Here is a 12670-nt window from a genome sequence, read left to right as displayed (position 1 = left end):
GGTCTTGTATGTCTTCCATTTCCTAATAATTGCTCCCACAGTTGATTTCTTCAAACCAAGCTGCTTACCTATTGCAGATTCAGTCTTCCCAGCCTGGTGCAGGTCTACAATTTTGTTTCTGGTGTCCTTTGACAGCTTTTTGGTCTTGGCCATAGTGGAGTTTGGAGTGTGACTGTTTGAGGTTGTGGACAGGTGTCTTTTATACTGATAACAAGTTCAAACATGTGCCATTAATACAGGTAACGAGTGGAGGACAGAGGAGCCTCTTAAAGAAGAAGTTACAGGTCTGTGAGAGCCAGAAATCTTGCTTGTTTGTAGGTGACCAAATACTTATTTTCCACCATAATTTGCAAATAAATTCATAAAAAATCCTACAATGTGATTTTCTGGAGAAAAAAAATCTCAATTTGTCTGTCATAGTTGACGTGTACCTATGATGAAAATTACAGGCCTCTCTCATCTTTTTAAGTGGGAAAACTTGCACAATTGGTGGCTAACTAAATACTTTTTTCCCCCACTGTATACAGTACAAGTCAAAAGTTTGGACACACCTACTCATTCCAGGGTTTTTCTTTATTTTTTAAAACTATTTTCTACATTGTAGAATAATAGCGTAGACATCAAAACTACAAAATAACACATATGGAATCATGTAATAACCACAAAAGTGTTAACAAATCTAAATAAATTGTCAAGGGGCGTCAGTGAAATGCGGTAGGCGAAGTCAAACGCAGGACACAGAGCTGATCAGAAAATGTTCTTTACTCGAAGGTACTCTGAGATACAACAACCTCCACACTGGGAGGGAAACAACCCGCACACTAACGACTGCCGAAAACATAAAACAATCACACACAACACACAGTGTAAGACAGAGGGTTAAATAGGGAAGACAATACTACATAAGGGGAAACAGGTGTAACCAATAAAGACAGAACAAGTCGAACATAGAAACATGGATTGGTAGCAGCTAGTACTCGGTGACGACGAATGCCGAAGCCTGCCCGAGCAAGGAGGAGGGGCAGCCTCGGCTGAATCCGTGACAGTACCCCACCCTTGACGCGCGGCACCAGCCGTGCGCTGACCCCGGCCTCTGGGACGGCCAGGAGGACGTGGAGCAGGGCGGGTCGGATGACTCTGGTGGAAATCCCTCAACATGGAGGGATCTAGGATGTCCCTCCTAGGGACCCAGCACCGTTCCTCCAGACCGTACCCCTCCCACTCCACGAGATACTGCAGGCCCACCACCCGACGCCTCGAATCCAAGATGGAACAGACCGAGTTCGCCGGAGCCCCCTCGATGTCCAGTGGGGGCGGAGGAACATCCCGTACCTCAGACTCCTGTAGTGGACCAGCTACTACCGGCCTGAGGAGAGACACATGGAACGAGGGGTTAATACGGTAATTAATAGGAAGTTGTAACCTATAACAAACTTTGTTCAATCTCCTCAGGACTTTAAATGGCCCCACAAACCGCCGACCCAGCTTCCGGCAGGGCAGGCGAAGGGGCAGGTTTCGGGTCGAGAGCCAGACCCGATCCCCCGGTGCATACACCGGAGCCTCACTGCGGTGGCGATCGGCGCTTGCCTTTTGTCGCCTGATAGCCCGCTGCAGGTGTACATGAGCAGCGTTCCAGGTCTCTTCTGAGCGCCGAAACCACTTATCCACCGCAGGAGCTTCGATCTGGCTCTGATGCCAAGGTGCCAGGACAGGCTGATAACCTAACACACACTGGAAAGGCGTAAGGTTAGTAGAGGAGTGGCGAAGTGAGTTCTGGGCTATCTCTGCCCAGGGGATATAACCTGACCACTCCCCCTGCTGGTCCTAGCAATAAGACCTCAGAAACCTACTCACATCCTGGTTAACTCTCTCCACCTGCCCATTACTCTCGGGGTGAAAACCTGAGGTAAGGCTAATCGAGACCCCCAGACGTTCCATAAATGCCCTCCAGACTCTAGAGGTGAACTGGGGACCCCGATCCGACACTATATCCTCAGGTACCCCGTAGTGCCGGAAGATGTGTGTTAACAGGGCGTCAGCAGTTTGTAGGGCTGTAGGGGGACCTGGCATAGGAATGAGACGGCAGACCTTCGAAAACCGATCCACAACGATCAAGATCGTGGTGTTCCCCTGTGAGGGGGGAAGGTCTGTGACAAAGTCCACCGATAGATGGGACCACGGCCATTGTGGAATGGGTAGGGGTTGTAATTTCCCTCTGGGCAGGTGTCTAGGTGCCTTACACTGGGCGCACACCGAGCAGGAGGAAACATAAACCCTCACGTCCTTGGCTAGAGTGGGCCACCAGTACTTCCCACTAAGACAGTGCACTGTCCGACCGATACCAGGATGAGCCCAATACGTGTGAGCCCAATAGATCAATCGATCACGAACCTCGAGCGGCACGTACATCCGACCCTCCGGACACTGGGGGGGAGTAGGCTTGGTACGTAACCCCCGCTCGATGTCCGCATCAACCTCCCACACCACCGGTGCCACCAGACACGATGCCGGGAGTATGGGAGTGGGCTCAATGGACCTCTCCTCTGTGTCATACAGTCGGGACAGGGCGTCTGCCTTTGCGTTCTGGGAACCTGGTCTGTAAGTGAGAGTAAACACAAATCGAGTGAAAAACATAGCCCATCTTGCCTGACGAGGGTTCAACCTCCTCGCCGCCCGGATGTACTCCAGGTTACGATGGTCAGTCAAAATGAGAAAAGGGTGTTTAGCCCCCTCAAGCCAATGCCTCCACACCTTCAGGGCTTGAACCACAGCTAACAGCTCCCGGTCCCCCACATCATAATTGCGCTCCGCCGGACTGAGCTTCTTAGAAAAGAAAGCACAGGGGTGGAGTTTTGGTGGCGTACCCGAGCGCTGAGACAGTACAGCACCGATCCCAGCCTCGGACGCATCCACCTCAACCTGGAACGCAAGGAAGGATCCGGATGAGCCAGCACCGGAGCCGAAGTAAACAGGTCCTTCAGATGCCTAAAGGCCCTGTCCGCCTCAGCTGACCACTGCAGACGCACCGGCCCTCCCTTTAGCAAGGAGGTAATGGGAGCTGCTACCTGCCCAAAATAAACCTCTGGTAGTAATTGGCAAAACCCATGAACCGCTGCACCTCCTTCACTGTGGTTGGAGTCTGCCAATTACGCACGGCCGAAACGCGGTCAATCTCCATCTCCACACCTGACGCAGACAAGCGGTACCCCAGGAAGGAGATGGACTCCTGGAAGAACAGACATTTCTCCGCCTTCACATACAGGTCATGCTCGAACAGTCTACCAAGCACCCGACGAACCAGGGACACATGCTCGGCTCGTGTAGCGGAGTATATTAGAATGTCATCGATATACACCACTACACCCTGTCCATGCAGGTCCCGGAAAATCTCATCAACAAACGATTGGAAGACTGAAGGAGCATTCATCAGACCGTATGGCATGACGAGGTACTCATAGTGCCCCGAGGTGGTACTAAATGCTGTCTTTCACTCATCTCCCTCCCGAATACGCACCAGGTTGTACGAGCTCCTGAGATCCAATTTAGTGAAGTAGCGCGCCCCGTGCAATGACTCCGTCATACTAGCAATCAGAGGTAGTGGATAGCTATATTTTATTGTGATCTGATTTAGACCACAGTAGTCAATGCACAGGCGTAAACCACCATCCTTCTTCTTCACAAAAAAGAAACTCAATGACGCAGGGGAAGTGGACGGCCGAATGTATCCCTGTCTCAGAGATTCGGTGACATATGTTTCCATAGCCGCCGTCTCCTCCTGTGACAGAGGATACACGTGACTCCGGGGAAGCGCAGCGCCCACTGGGAGGTTTATCGCACAATCCCCCTGTCGATGGGGTGGTAATTGAGTCGCCTTCTTTTTACAGAAGGCGAGAGCCAAATCGGCATATTCAGGCGGAATGTGCATGGTGGGAACCTGGTTCGGACTTTCCACCATTGTTGCCCCTACGGAAACACCTACACACCTCCCCAAGCACTGATTAGACCATCCCTTGAGAGCCGTCTGTTGCCATGAAATAGTGGGGTCATGAGAAGCTAACCAGGGAAGCCCCAACACCACGGGAAATGCAGGAGAATCAATCAGATACAAACTAATTATCTCCTCATGCCCCTCCTGCGTTTTCATCCTGAGAGGCGCTGTGACTTCCCTAATCAACCCTGACCCTAAAGGGCAGCTATCTAGGGCATGGATAGGGAAGGGCACTTCGACTGGCACAATAGGAATCCCTAACTTATGGGTAAACTGACGATCGATAAAGTTCCCAGCTGCGCCTGAATCTACTAGCGCCTTATGCTGGGACTGAGGAGAAAACTCGGGAAACACAACATTCATACACATATGCGCAACAGGGAGTTCTGGGTGAGTTGGGTGCCTACTCACCTGAAACGGCTCATCAGTGCGCTGCCTACTGCCTCGACTCCTAGGAGGCCCTCCCCAGCACCGAACAGCAGTGTGTCCTCTGCGGCCACAGTTGGTGCAGGGGACGGCCCCCCTACTGGTCTCCCTCATAGCAGCACCTCCGAGCTCCATAGGGGTAGGATCGGAGGTGCTGGGGGATGGAATGGACGGTCCCGGATCCGGACGTCCGCGGGTAGCCAACAGGTTATCCAGCTGAATCGACATGTCCACCAGTTGGTCCAGGCTTAGGTTGGTGTCCCTGCAGGCCAATTCCCGACGAACGTCCTCCCTCAAGGTACATCGGTAGTGGTCGATGAGGGCACTCTCATTCCATGCCGCGCTGGCAGCCAGAGTCCGAAAGTCCAGTGCGAATTCCTGCGCGCTCCTCCTCCCCTGTCTGAGGTGGAATAGACGCTCACCCACCGCTCTCCCCTCTGGTGTATGATCGAATACCGCCCTTAAGCGGCGGGTGAACTCCGCATAGCTGACAGTTGCAGCGTCTATTCCCCACCACTCGGTGTTGGCCCACTCCAGCGCTTTACCGGACAGACAGGAGATGAGGGCGGACACGCTCTCGTATCCCGAGGGGGCCGGGTGGGTGGTTGCCAGGTAGAGTTCTACCTGGAGCAGAAAACCCTGACACCCGGCAGCTGTGCCGTCATACGCCCTCGGGAGCAAGAGCCGAATCCCACTGGACCCCGGAGGTGAAGCGATGGGTATCGATGATGGTGGTGGTGTAATCGGAGGAGGTATAGGAAGACCTCCTCTCTCCCTTCGCTCCATTGTGTTAACCACACGTTCCATGGCGGTGCCGAGAGCCTGGATCATGGCCGCTTGTTGTTGTACGCGTTCCTCCATCGATCCGGCTGGCACCGCTGCTCCTGCTGACTCCATGTAGTGGTGTGTGATTCTGTCAAGGGGCGTCAGTGAAATGCAGTAGGCGAAGTCAAAAGCAGGACACAGCGCTGATCAGAAAACGTTCTTTACTCGAAGGTACTCTGAGATACAACCACCTCCACACAGGGAGGGAAACAACCCGCACACTAACGACTGCCGAAAACATAAAACAATCACACACAACACACAGTGTAAGACAGAGGGTTAAATAGAGAAGAAAATACTACAGAATGGGAAACAGGTGTAACCAATAAAGACAGAACAAGTCGAACATAGAAACATAGATCGGTAGCAGCTAGTACTCCGGTGACGACGAACGCCGAAGCCTGCCCGAGCAAGGAGGAGGGGCAGCCTCGGATGAATCCGTGACATATATTTTATATTTGAGATTCTTCAAAGTAGCCACCCTTTGCCTTGATGACAGCTTTGCACACTCTTGGCATTCTCTCAACCAACTTCACCTGGAATGCTTTTCCAAAAGAGTTCCCACATATGCTGAGCACTTGTTAGCTGCTTTTCCTTCACTCTGCGGTCCAACTCATCCCAAACCATGTCAATTGGGTTGAGGTCGGAGGATTGTGGAGGCCAGGTCATCTGATGCAGCACTCCATCACTCTCCTTCTTGGTCAAATAGCCACGTTTTTGGTTACTACATGATTCCATATGTGTTATTTCATAGTTTTGATGTCTTCACTATTATTCTACAATGTGCAGTCATGGTCAAAGGTTTTGAGATTGACACAAATACACATTATCATAAAGTTTGCTGCCTCCATTTTGAAGATGGCAATATGCATATACTCCAGAATGTCATGAAGAGTGATCAGATGAATTGCAATTAATTGCAAAGTCCCTCTTTGCCATGAAAATGAACTTAATCCCAAAAAAATTTCTCTACATTTCAGCCCTGCCACAAAAGGACCAGCTGCCATCATGTCAGTGATTCTCTCGTTAACACAGTATGAAAAATGTATGCACTCACTAACTGTAAGTCGCTCTGGATAAGAGCGTCTGCTAAATGAATTTAATGTAAATGTAAACACAAGTGAGAGTGTTGATGAGGACAAGGCTGGAGATCACTCTGTCATGCTGATTGAGTTAGAATAACAGACTGGAAGCTTTAAAAGGAGGGTGGTGCTTGAAATCATTGTTCTTCCTCTGTTAACCATGGTTACCTGCAAGGAAACACGTGCCGTCATCATTGCTTTGCACAGAAGGGCTTCACAGGCAAGGATATTGCTGCTAGTAAGATTGCACCTAAATCAACCATTTATCAGATCATCAAGAACTTCAAGGAGAGAAGTTAAATTGTTGTGAAGAAGGCGTCAGGGCGCCCAAGAAAGTCCAGCAAGCGCCAGGACCGTCTCCTAAAGTTGATTCAGCTGCGGGATCGGGGCACCACCAGTGCAGAGCTTGCTCAAGAATGGCAGCAGGCAGGTGTGAGTGCATCTGCACGCACAGTGAGGCGAAGACTTTTGGAGGATGGCCTGGTGTTAAGAAGGGCAGCAAAGAAGCCACTTCTCTCCAGGAAAAACATCAGGGACAGACTGATATTCTGCAAAAGGTACAGCGATTGGACTGCTGAGGACTGGGGTAAAGTCATTTTCTCCTTTCTGATTGTTTGGGGCATCCGGAAAACACCTTGTCCGGAGAAGACAAGGTGAGTGCTACCATCAGTCCTGTGTCATGCCAACAGTAAAGCATCCTGAGACCATTCATGTGTGGGGTTGCTTCTCAGCCAAGGGTGTGGGCTCACTCACAATTTTGCCTAAGAACACAGCCATGAATAAAGAATGGTACCAACACATCCTCCGAGAGCAACTTCTCCCAATCATCCAAGAACAGTTTGGTGATGACCAATGCCTTTTCCAGCATGATGGAGCACCTTGCCATAAGGCAAAAGTGATAACTAAGTGGCTCGGGGAACAAAACATCGACATTTTGGGTCCATGGCCAGGAAACTCCCCAGACCTTAATCCCATTGAGAACTTGTGGTCGATCCTCAAGACGCAGGTGGACAAACAAACACCCACAAATTCTGACAAACTCCAAGCACTGTAGAAAATCCCTATCTTAAACTGACAGATTTTGATGGGGATTTTTTTATTATGTTAGTTAGATTGACGCACGGGTGCGTCAATAGACTCTTAAGGATTGTTTAATGCAAAATGTAATTATTCCAGCTTTGCCAGACGGAATGTCTGTATTTATTGTGTCATTGGTGCTCTGACTGGATTAAACAGGCCCTAAGAATAAGTGTGTGTGTCAGGCCGTGCCATGCGACCACCTGGGAGAATGGATACAGCATGTCACTAATAGCCTCCATCTTCAACTGACAAGACAACCTTTAATTACACACTCAGCTCTCAGTGTCAGGTAGTGTTTCACCCCCCACCCCCCAACAGGAGGAATTCTCTCTCTCTCTCTCTCTCTCTCTCTCTCTCTCTCTCTCTCTCTCTCTCTCTCTCTCTCTCTCTCTCTCTCCCTCTCTCTCGCTCTCTCTCCCTCTTTCTCTCCTCTCTCTATCCTCTCTCTATCACTCTCTCTCTATCATTCTCTTGCTTTCTCTCTCTCCCTCTCTCTCTCTCACTTAAGAAATAAATGTTAAACTTGGCCTTGCCATTTAATGAGGACTTTGTCCAACAAGTTGCAGTTTGATCACTGACAACACTTCAGAGCATGTGAGCGGAGTGGAGCGGGCGGATTTTGGACAGAGCGCAGAGCGGCATTTTTAAAAGGACGGAGCGTCGCCCTATGTCCCGCTCCAATTTCGCTTGCTCACACAACGAGTCTGAAGCATGCTCAAGCCTGACCCAGAATCCATCTGTTTAATTTAATTTGTGTCGTCCATGAATTTGTATTTTATAGAGCGAGAGGAGCAGCAGCAGCAACAAGAGAAAAGGGTTGAAGAATTCAAAATTTTCTTCACTGCACGCAAAAGCCCAACCATAACAAGGGAGAGAAAAAGAGAGCTGGATGTAGCATTTAAAAAAATGATTTACATGGACTATGAACCGCTGAGTAAAGGAGAATGCGAAGGGATGCAACACTTCGCCAGCGCAGCTCAACCGGGTTACACCCCCCCATGCTACAACACCGTACGGGACAAGCTCATGCCACATGCCCTGGAAGAGATGGAAGCCAAACTGCAAGACCTACTGCAAAATGGTGATGGGCTCGTTCTGTCAGCGGTAGAAGAGGGCACAGCTTCCTTGGCATCGTGGCCAGTTTCATTGATGGGACGTTCTGGGGGCACACGGTTTTGTTGGGCTGTGAGGACATACAGGGGCACCATACCGCAGATCGTATTTACCAAAAGTATGAAAGTGTACTGAAATATTGGAACGTGCAACGACGTGTGATTCGGGTCGTCACTGACAGTGCCAGCAACATGATCAAGGCGTTTAACCTCCTCCCTGGCACTGAAGAGGAGGCGGAGGGTGAAGTGACCGCAGATGCCAGCAGCAGCGCAGAACATGAAGAGGAGGATGAGGGACCACCTGCGCCCTCGCAAGTCCATGTGGAAGTGATAACCACTATTGTAGAAACTATGATAAATCAGTACTTTACTGTGTCAAATTTACATCTGAGATGCCCAATTCACATGCTTCAGCTGGCGATCAAAGATGCCGTTAATGAGCACGACAACATTAATAGGCTGTTAGTGAAAGTCGGGCACCTGGTGAAAAGTGTACTCAAGAGCACCCTGAACACAGAGTCAACCGACCAATTAGGTGTCCGCCCCACAAATGCCTGCGCCACTCGATGGAGCAGCCAGCTGCGGATGCTTTAGTCGTTCATCCGATTGTTCCAAAAATACCTGTTATGGCAAAACAAACTCAAGTCTAATGTTGCTAACATCACCCTGAATCAAGTACGGCAGCTGACACACCTTGTCAGTTTGCTGACACCACTGGCAGACCTCACAGACAAAATGGAGAAGGAGCTGGGGAACCTGGGGATGATCCTCCCTGCTGTCACAGAAATCAAATCCCTGCTCACCGATGACACTCACGCTGCACTTCCAATGGGCATCGCTGCTTTTGCAGAAACATTGGCAAATAACGTGTCAATTCGCTATGGAATATACTATACTGATAAACATCTCATTTTAGCATCAGTGTTAGATCCCCGTTTCAAGACAGAATGGATACTCCAAGATGAGTCTGTATGCAACAAACTCGGGGAGATAAGGTAAAGCTGTGGTTTAAGCTAAAAGTGAAATCCATGCAGATTTTTTTCATTTTTTGGAGCGAGTGGGGGGGCGATTTGAGTGGAGCGCGATGCAAACTACATTGAGCGATAATGAGCGGACTGGCCTGATGTGGCTTTGAGCGGGGGGAGCGAAGGGGTGAACAGCTCCGTGAGCGAGGAGCTGAGATTCTCACCGCTCCACTCCGCTCATATGCTCTGCCCCCCTCACAGGAAGAAGCTTCAAGTTCAACTGTGTGTGTGTGTGTGTGTGCATACGTACATGTGTTGGCTGTAGTTAGTAAACTATGGTGAGTTCAATCTAATTGCAGGCTAACACTGTCAGTGTAAGGCTAACAGTACACTACACACAGTCAGTGGTTAAAGGGATGCTGGGACCGGCTGTGGTGTTTTAATAGAACTGTGTTAGGTGAGCGGGGCGCACAGGGAGAGCTAAAGGTCACTCCTAGCCACAGGGTTTATGCACTGCTACTCCTCCACCATCTTCATTGCCTTCATCACAAACACTACTCTTTAACCAGCATTCCTTCATTCCTTCTCCCATGCCCCGTTCGTGTGTGTCTCTCTCCTTCGTCTCTCTCTCTCTTTCCCCTTTTGATGTGACTCTCTTTCTCCCTTACTCTCTAACCACCTCTCTCCCATTTATTCCATCCCTCTATTGCTGAGTAGGCTATCTCTCTCTCTCTCTCTCTCTCTCTCTCTCTCTCTCTCTCTCTCTCTCTCTCTCTCTCTCTCTCTCTCTCTCTCTCTCTCTCTCTCTCTCTCTCTCTCTCTCTCTCTCTCTCTCTCTCTCTCTCTGTGTGAAGTCTGTCAGTGGTGGTGAATGGATGCCCTTTGTGCTTCAGAACTTGATTCAGGAGCTGAAAGGGTCTAGGCCCCCCGCCCTAGCACCTCAGCATGCTGCCTGTTTAAAAGCTTCCGGACCCATTTTAGCCTAAATGCTGCCCACTGCCCCCGACGCAAAACTAGGATTTGTTACAGCCTGCACCGGGTGACAAATTCATTTGGGTTGGAAGGAAGAAAACATGTATTTATTTCATCCTTGTTTTCCTTTTTCTCTCCCCAGTGTGTGGAGCGGTCCGAGACAGCTGCCACTGCACTGGGTCCTTCTCTCAGAGTGGCCTGTTAGGCCTGACAGTGGCGCTTCAGTGAACAAAGGGCTCAGGCGGCTTAGGGCTGCCCTGGAATGTCAGAGGGTTCATATTTCACATGCAGATGTATGACCCCTGCGCCCTTTAGCGGGAAGGTGCGCTCTAAGGGGGAGGGGGGACTGGGGGGCAAGGGGCACGATCAGGGGACTCCAGGCTGGAGGTTGGGGTAAGAAAACATTACCCCATTTTTTAAAATTCTGCGTTGGTCTTCAGTCTGTGGAGGAAATGCATCAGACATAAGAAGCCTGTCTTCCTTGAGGGTGTTCAGTTTTACTGGCTGGGTATAGATACTGGCTGGATATAGATACTGGCTGGGTATAGATACTGGCTGGATATAGATACTGGCTGGGTATAGATACTGGCTGGATATAGATACTGGCTGGATATAGATACTGGCTGGGTATAGATACTGGCTGGATATAGATACTGGCTGGGTATAGATACTGGCTGGATATAGATACTGGCTGGATATAGATACTGGCTGGATATAGATACTGGCTGGGTATAGATACTGGCTGGATATAGATACTGGCTGGGTATAGATACTGGCTGGATATAGATACTGGCTGGATATAGATACTGGCATTTGTCTGATTGACAAATGCATGGAAAAGTAAAATCATGCATTCCATCTGAAATATGATGTTGGCCGATATTCAAATATTGATACAAATATTGATACATTGTTCATCTCTCTCTCTTTCTTTCTTTCTCTCTCTCTCTCTCTCTCTCTCTCTCTCTCTCTCTCTCTCTCTCTCTCTCTCTCTCTCTCTCTCCCCTCTCTCTCTCTCTCTCTCTCTCACTCTCTCACTCTCTCTCTCTCTCTCCTCTCTCTCTCTCTCTCTCCCCCCTCTCTCTCTCTCTCTCTCTCTCTCTCTCTCTCTCTCTCTCTCTCTCTCTCTCTCTCCTCTCTCTCTCTCTCCTCTCTCTCTCTCTCTCTCTCTCTCTCTCCTCTCTCTCTCTCTCTCTCTCTCTCTCTCTCTCTCTCTCTCTCTCTCTCTCTCCTCTCTCTCTCCCTCCGTCACTCTTTCTCTCATCCCCCCCAGTTTGGAACACATGAAAGCATTAACTTTTCAAATGCATACTGAAGATTACTCCCCAAATAATTGAAAAAGCACAGTAGGGGGATCTTATATAAGGGTGCAGAGAGCTCCACACATAAACCAAAGCTACTGTTATCCACCCTCAGTAAGCCAGCCAAGGCAGAGATTGAACTCAGGGGCGTCTAACTTCTAACTCTCTTTCCCTCTCTCTCTCTCTCCACTTCTCACTTGCTTTCTCTCTGTCTCAAAAGTCAAGACATCAAAGACGAGATATTCTACAAAAGGACAAGAACTTCAAGCGTCTGTTTGTTTGCGTTAATCCTGCAGCCCCCTGCCCTAACATTACTTCATAAGGGAGACAGACCAAATGCAGAGATGGTCTTTCCCCTTATTAATTCTCCATATTAATTGAGTTTGTGAACATGCACCCCCCCCACACACACACACACACACACAAACACACCCGGAACTGTATCTTCCGTTTTCTCCAGGTACACTAGCCCCTACACACACATTTATATTCTCTCCTATAGCACTACCTATCATTTTCAATGGTGCCGGTGCTGTGTGCTTGGACAGAAGGAGGGGAATTATGATTTCTTTTTGGGAAGCACAAAAGCACGTCATTTATCACAGGGCTGCCTGCAGCCAGTGCTGCCGTTGTCATAACAGAACCATCCAGGCCATAATCCCAGATGAAAAATATAGCGCTGCGCTACGGACCACAGCAAGTCATTACTTCCCCGTACACTGACAATAAAACTAAATCAAAAGAGATATAAACAAGGGTTCCTGCTCTTTTCTTCTCCTCCAGGAGAATTTCATTCACTCACGTGTAGTCGACCTTGGGAGCACACTGCGTTCTATTACGCTGACATGGCTATCGGGAGCATAGAGTGTGATTTTAAGTAGGCCTATACATGCACTGTCCCTGCCTCTGTGTCGTAGGA

This window comes from Coregonus clupeaformis, chromosome 16 (assembly GCF_020615455.1).
Source record: "Coregonus clupeaformis isolate EN_2021a chromosome 16, ASM2061545v1, whole genome shotgun sequence".
Lineage (NCBI taxonomy): Eukaryota > Metazoa > Chordata > Actinopteri > Salmoniformes > Salmonidae > Coregonus > Coregonus clupeaformis.
Note: the sequence above shows the minus strand (reverse complement) of the source record.